General features: G+C 44.8%; 1 protein-coding gene across 3 annotated transcripts in view; it reads right to left on the reverse strand.

Annotated features, from left to right (window-relative positions):
- The window catches only part of LOC119354597 (nuclear pore complex protein NUP54-like), an 18273-nt gene that overhangs the window by 1519 nt on the left and 8992 nt on the right, over nt 1-7762 (reverse strand). The window lies entirely within an intron of this gene.

Genomic DNA, 7762 nt, shown 5'->3' on the forward strand with positions numbered 1-7762 from the left:
GAGCAAAACATGAATGACCACACTGTAACCCACACGTTACATCTGTCTGAGTTGCATGGCGACATTTCCTTGTATGCCTGGGGCCCTGGATACGTACTAGAAAAAACATACTCCCTCCATCTACTAATACAAAGCCACTTCATATTTTTATGTCTAACTTTGACCGTTAATTTATCAACAAAATGAGAGTTATATGCCATAAAACATATGCCATTGGATGCACATTTGAAAGACTTTCCGATGATATATTTGTTATGACATACAACCCATATTTTCTTGACCAAAATTATAAGTCAAAGTTTGAAACGAAAACAAAGTGGCCTTGTATATAAAAATGGAGGGCGTACAAGTAATAGCTGCGTTATGGCTGCTAAGAAAACAGAACTGGCCTTAAGTACAGCAAACAATCAAGACAACCAACAAATTGTTCAACTACTGCTGTTAGGTAAATAATATTACAAATTGTTCAGACAGGACATTTTGGTTGGAGGTAATATTCCCTCAGCCTGGCAGGTTCATCATCCACCCAGTACTCATAACCAAACGGGTGTATGAGAGTCAAAAACTTGGATGATCGAAACACATCCCTCTTCATCCCGAAAACCAAATGGACCCTATATGAGGAAGGAACAGGAAACATACGACGTGGGGCAGTAAGCAACTAAGGTAAGCAGAAATTCAGCAGGATTAAGTTTACTTTTGAAACTTTGCAAGGACATAGGTCATGCACTTACAAAGATCAGTATGTGAGCATGTCATTCATCGGAGCAGCAAATGCGCTATGTTCCATCTTTTAAAGCACATGTTATAATAATATGCATACCAACTATACTTCTTTGTACACAATAAAGGCATCGTTATTCAATTCTGACGCTACCATAAATGACATTCAAATTTGATAAACGAATGCCCGGAAAGGTTCTCAAAATACATATACATGCAAAATGTGGAAGATGCATCCCATGCTGAGTATTCCACTCCGTTGTAAGGTCTTCATAGAGCAAGGAGGGTACCACAGAGACGGATAACATCAAAATAAATGGAATTCTTTCTTTTCTTGAGTTCCATTTTAGATACTCTTCACTCTACATTTCGTATTTTGGTATACAAGACGGAAAAAATAACAATTTTACAGACTTAAGTAAGCTTTTGTAATTTTGCAGAATTTATTATTCTCAAATGGGGTCAGCTTTGAGCCCTTACCTTTTCGCCTTGGTGATGGATGAGGTCACAAGGGATATACAAGGAGATATCCCATGGTGTATGCTCTTTGCAGATGATGTGGTGCTAGTAGACGATAGTCGGACCGGTGTCAATAGGAAGTTAGAGTTATGGAGACAAACCTTGGAATCAAAAGGTTTTAGGCTTAGTAGAACTAAAACTGAGTACATGAGATGCGATTTCAGTACTACTAGGCGCGAGGAGGTTAGCCTGGATGGACAGGTGGTGCCTCAAAAGGACACCTTTCGATATTTGGGGTCAATGCTGTTGAACGATGGAGGTATTGATGAAGATGTGAATCATCGCATCAAAGCCAGATGGATGAAGTGGCGCCAAGCTTCTGGCATTCTCTGTGACAAGAGAGTGACACAAAAGCTAAAAGGCAAGTTCTACAGGACGACGGTTCGACCCGCAATGTTGTATGGCGCTGAGTGTTGGCCGACTAAAAGGTGAGATGTTCAACAGTTAGGTGTGGCGGAGATGCGCATGTTGAGGTGGATGTGTGGCCACACGAGGAAGGATCGAGTCCGGAATGTTGAATACGAGATAGAGTTGGGGTAGCACCAATTGAAGAGAAGCTTGTCCAATATCGTCTGAGATGGTTTGGGCATATTCAGCGCGGGCCTCCAGAAGCTCCAGTGCATAGCAGACGGCTAAAGCGTGCGGGTAATGTCAAGAGAGGTCAGGGTAGACCCAATTTGACATGGAACGAATCCGTAAAGAGAGATTTGAAGGACTAGAGTATCACCAAAGAACTAGCTATGGACAGTGGTGCGTGGAAACTTGCTATCCATGTGCCAGAACCATGAGTTGGTCACGAGATCTGATGGGTTTCACCTCTAGCCTACCCCAACTTGTTTGGGACTAAAGGCTTCGTCGTTGTTGTTGTTGTTATTCTCAAATGGTCATATTTTGGTATACAAGACGGAAAAAACAACAATTTTACAGACTTAAGGTAAAATAAACCTTAAGGTAAAAACAACAACTTGCTATCCTTTTGTAATTTTGCAGAATTTTATTATTCAAAATCGTAAACCTACTGTGAAGTCCACATCTGTAATTTTTCAAGGTTTTAAATGATAAACCTTTGGGTATTGCTGTATTGATAGTTGATGAACACTAATGTTGCATCAAATAAATTGTAAAATTCATCAAAAGAACAAGTACGAAAAGCAACCATACCGATGAAGAACAATAAAGAAAATCAGAAGTCAAATCAATTTTGAATTATTCTACACACTTCTAATCCATTTTGGATAAGCTGATCCTTAAGTCACAGGTTGTAGTTGTTTCCTAAACGTCCATCCTAATATATTGTATATGGGAGTGGTCAAAAGCCCATAGAGTTACAACCACATCACACAAAGTCACATGCCTGAAGAAAAAGAAAATTACAATGAAGCCTCTAGAGGGCACTTGTGTGATGTCAATCCTGATTAGAGGACACCGCATCCACCAAGCTTCATGTGGTTGGAGAGGTGTTGTTGTATTTGTTTTCCTATCATATGAGGATAATGAGAGTCTTCTAGCTATGAATAGAAGTTGAACCTTAAGTAATGTTCTAGTCTTCTAGCTATATAAGTAGAAGTTGAGATGTGAAGGCTTCCCAAAGACCTATAAATAGAGGTCCTCACCTCTAGTTTGTATCCAACCTATGTACCCACTGTTAGAACAGAATTGTGCTGTGTGTAGTTACCATATTGTATAGGAAGTTAGGAACTTCTTCACTGATTTCCCTCTTGTGTATATGTACCGGCTGTTGGCCTTGTTAGGGTTAGGTACCCAACCGCCACCTCTGGTCGCCACCACCATCCCTCTCTCCATCAAGCATCCCCTCTTCCTTCTAGGACAAGGATGCCTCTGGCCAGGTCGATGCCATTCTAGGCCCTGGCACCGTCCTTCCCGTCAGGCGCCGCCAGCCCCCTTAACCTCTACTTGTCGTCATCAAGCCCTTGGCGGTCCAGGTCACATCTGTTTCAAGACCTACTAGAATGGCACCCCCTCCACCACCACCGGAGTTGTCCCAGTCCCCTGATGTCCTGTTATCTTCGACAGACAGAACTACAAGGACTGGGTGTAGCACACGAAGCTGCACATGAGGGGCCAGCTAGTCTAGGAGCACCTCACAGGTTTTCTGCCCTATCCTCTGCTACCCACTCCTCCGGCTAAGGTAGTCTTCAATGTTGATGCGGATAATACCAAGCAAGTGAGGTGCTCGATGCCGAGGCGAGAGAAGTGCATATTTCAACCCTGAACTCTTGCCCTAGTCTAATTTACAACCCTGAACTTTAATACCGTCTAAATTACAACCCCCAAGTCTCAAAACCGGTCAGGATTCAACCCTCCCCTCCCTGTTGGCCGGTTTTGACCTGGGGTGACCAGTTTTGACTAGTCAACGGGTCCAATCAGCATGCCACGTCAGAATTTTTTTTCAAAATTTCAAGAAAAAGTAAATAAAAATCTATAAGATCAGGGAAAAAATATAAAAAGGCAAAATTCCGAAAAAATTGTTCGCAAAAAAGCTAGGGAAAATAAAAAATGATTTTTTTCTGGAATTTGAGTTTTTGGGTTTTTTCTGGAAATTTGTTTTTTTATTTTCCGTGTTTTTCGGAAATTGAATTTCTTATTTCTTTTCCTGGATTTTCTTCGATTTTACAGGTTGTTTCCTTGGAAATTTTGCATTTTTTGCTGATGTGGCATGCTGACTGGACCTGTTGACTGGTCAAAACCGGTCAACCAGGTCAAAACCGGTCAACAGAGAGGGGAGGGTTGAATCCTGGCCAGTTTTGAGAGTTCGGGGTTGTAATTTAGATGGTATTGAAGTTCGGGGTTGTAAATTAGACTAGGGCAAAAGTTGAGGGTTGAAATATGCACTGCTCTCTTCACTGAAGAGTACCAGAATCAACTCCACCTGTACATGCAATGGACAAATGATGATACTCGAGCCTCATCTTGGTGAACAGCATGGATGTCGATCTCACCATGGATGTGGTGCCCCTTATCACTGTGTATCAGATGTGGGAGCGCCTTCGCCGTCGCTACAAAACTACTAGGGATGCCATGTATCTCTTTGTTGTTCGTCAAGAGTAACTACTAAAGCTGGAGGTTTGTCACCTCTACGACTTCCACACTTGCCTCCGACCGGAGTTCAAGCAAAGTCGTGCTCCGCTGTTGGCATGCCATCCTCAGCTCTCTACTATGAAGGACCTTGCTGAGGTGCGCTCTGAGGAGCTGCATCTACGCAGCACGGGCTTGTTGCCGTCCTCTTCAGCAGTCCTGGCTGCCCACACTACACCCTCGCTGCAAGGTGGGCCTTCTACACCGATGGCAGCAGCCTCCAATAGAGCCTTCAGCACCTACTGGAAGCAGGATGGTCACATGATCATGGAGTGCATTAAGAGGAAGAGACAGGGTCGTAGCCGTCCTCACAAGGACTCAGGAGGCTCCTCTGATTCTCGTGACGACTCCCTTGAGAAGGTTCACCAAGAGATGCTCACCTTGCTGCGCCACCTTGCTGCTTCTGCACCATCCTGAGGTTCTGCTGGTCAAACGTCTGGTCCACCGCCACACTCTTCGTCAGGTACATCTTTGCCCTGGATTCTTGATTCTGGGGCCTCCTTCAACATGACACCACACATACATAACCTTTGTGTGGTCAACTTTGTGCCCTCTCCACTTCCCTTTCAGATAGAGGATGGCACTTCTCTTCCTCTTGCAACATGAGAGATTCTTTTTGCATCTTCTTTTCATTCCCTATTGTTTCTTATGTTCCTAAATGACTATGCAAAACCTCTGTCTGTTGGTCAACTTTACTAACTTGGGTTCTCGTGTTATTCAGGATTCTGACTCTTGATGTGTTCAAGATCATCGTACAGGGATTCTCGTCGGGATCGATCCCCGGTGGTACGACTCTCCACACCTTTGGGAGCTCGACTAGTTGCGCCTTCCTTCTGTTGCGTCCTCTAGCCAGTCGAACATAACCACCCCTTTTGCTTCAGCTGCCACCACCACCACATCCTTCGCTCAGTGGCATCATCGACAAGGTCACATTTGTGGCTCTCGCTTGTCTTCTTTGGTTAGGAGTGGGGTTCTGGGTCTGTCTCCAATGATAGTTCACTAAATTGTATGGGTTTAAGCTTGGCAAGCAGATACAACTCCCCTATCCCTCTAGTAATTTTGTTTCTCAGTGACCTTTTCAACTTGTTCACTCTGATGTATGGGGTCCTGCCCCCTTTGTTTCGAAAGGGGTTCACAAATATTATATAATCTTCATCAATGATTTTCTCACCACTTGGATCTACTTGATGTCATCTCGTAGTCAAGTGCTTCAAAGTTACAAGTCTTCCGCTACCATGGTTCGCATTCTGTATGAATCCTCCGTTCGAGTTTTTCGCACGGATTCAGCTCGCGAGTACCTATCTCGTGAGCTTCATGGTTTTCTTGCTGAACACGGCACCCTTCCTCGGTATTCCTATCCAGGCACCCATCCGTGCCGGATTCAGCTCGCGAGTACCTATCTCGTGAGCTACATGGTTTTTTTTCTCTTTTGGGCTGAAAGTGTCTCTAATGTTGTTTATATCATTAATATTCAGTTTTCTGTTCTCAGGGGGATAACCAGTTGATCATCTAGGTGATGGTCCAGCTAATTATAGTGCTATATGCCTTTTTGGGGGTGCCTGTTTTGTTCTTCTCCACCCTCACGAACAGCTCAATATGTTGAAGGTGTTTTCCTTGGCTACAATTTAGAGCACAAGGGTTACCGTTGTCAAACCCTATTGCTCAAAGACTGGGGATCTCCAAAGATGTCACTTTTGACAAGTCTCGCCACTTCTACCCTTGTCATTCTTCTACTGCAACCAATGAGACTATTCCTTCGTCTGCTCATGAGCTTCAACTTACACAGGATGAGGTTTCTGTTCCTGACTCTCCTACCCGGGTTGAGTCATTCACTCTCTCTCCTTTTCCATTTGTCTACTCCCATCGTGCTCAACACCCTTCTCCCTCTGATGCACCACCTTCCACTTCCACTCCTTCCTCGTTGGGTCCCGTTGCTTCAGGGTCACCTGCTCCCCCTTGCTCCTCAATATAATCCGAGTGATTGCCACTCTCCAGCCTCCTATGTTGTTGTTGCTACCACTATTGTTGAGTCGTATCACGAGGCGGTTGCGGAGAGGCACTTGGGGCCTTCTACCACTGCCTACAGGCATTAGACCCATCACTTGCAAAGGGTCTACAAGGTTAAGACAAGTTCAGATGGTTCTCTCGAGCACTACAAAGCTCGTCTTGTTGTGTGTGGCTTCCAGCAGGAGTATGGTCATGACTATGATGAGACCTTTGCTCATGTTGCTCAGATGACCACTCTTCACACTCTTTTGGCTGTTGCAGTTGTTCGGTAGTGGTCCATCTCTCAATTGGATGTCAAGAATGCATTCCTAAAAGGTGACCTACGGGAAGTGGTCCATATGCAACTGCCTCCTAGATATACTCTCTCCAATGGCATTGTTTGTTGCCTTTGGTGCTCTCTTTACGGGCTGAAACAAGCTCCCCGTGCATGTTTCGGCGTTTCTCGGACGTCATCACAGGGACTGGACTCTCTGCTACTGCTCATGATCCTACTTTGTTTATTCACACTTCTCATGCTCGCACTCTTTGCTACTCTGTGTTGATGACATGATTATCACAGGGGATGACCACCAATTCATTGATTTTGTCAAGAGTCGCCGAAATGAGCAATTCTTGATGCCTGATTTGGGTTCTCTTCACTACTTTCTAGGACTTGAGATCATTTCTTCCCTGAAGGCACTTATTCCAAGATCTTCCGCCTCACTGATCAGTGCACGGTTGACACTCCTATGGAGTTTGGTCTTCATCTTCGTCCTATTGAGGGTGAACCCCTTGCGGATCCCGCTCACTACCATCATCTTGTCGGGAGCCTTGTCTATCTAGGCATCATTCACCCTCACATTTCTTAAGTTGTGCACATTATGAGTCCGTTAGTCTATGCTCCCACTCAACTTCACTACAGCCATCTTCTTGTTCTTCATTATCTTCGTTGGAATGTGACTCTGCTTATCCTTCCCTTGCTCCAGCTGTCTTTAGCTTCAGACCTGCTGTGACACAATCTGGGCCACAATGATCGCCGCTCTCTCTCTCTCAAACCTATTGTGTTTCTCTTGGCTCCTCTCTCTATCAAGAAGCAAACTGGTGTATCTCGCTCCAATGTTGAGGCTGAGCTGCGTGTTATGGCGTCCGTGAATGCAGAGATCACTTGGCTACGTTGGCTTCTTCAGGACTTTGGTGTTTCCACAACTACACCGACCCCTTTGCTCTTTGATAACACTGGGGCGCTCAGCATTACCCGTGATCATGTGAAGCATGAGCTCACCAAGCACGTCCGTGTTGATGCCTCCTACATGCGTCCTCGGGTGCAAGAGCAAGAGAGGTAGGTGGCCCTAAAGTATGTGCCCTCGAAGCTTCAGCTCGCTGCTTTTCTGACAGAAGGTCAGACATGGTCACAACGCATCTTCTTCCTGTCCAAACT

This window comes from Triticum dicoccoides, chromosome 2A (assembly GCF_002162155.2).
Source record: "Triticum dicoccoides isolate Atlit2015 ecotype Zavitan chromosome 2A, WEW_v2.0, whole genome shotgun sequence".
In the NCBI taxonomy this organism is placed as follows: domain Eukaryota; kingdom Viridiplantae; phylum Streptophyta; class Magnoliopsida; order Poales; family Poaceae; genus Triticum; species Triticum dicoccoides.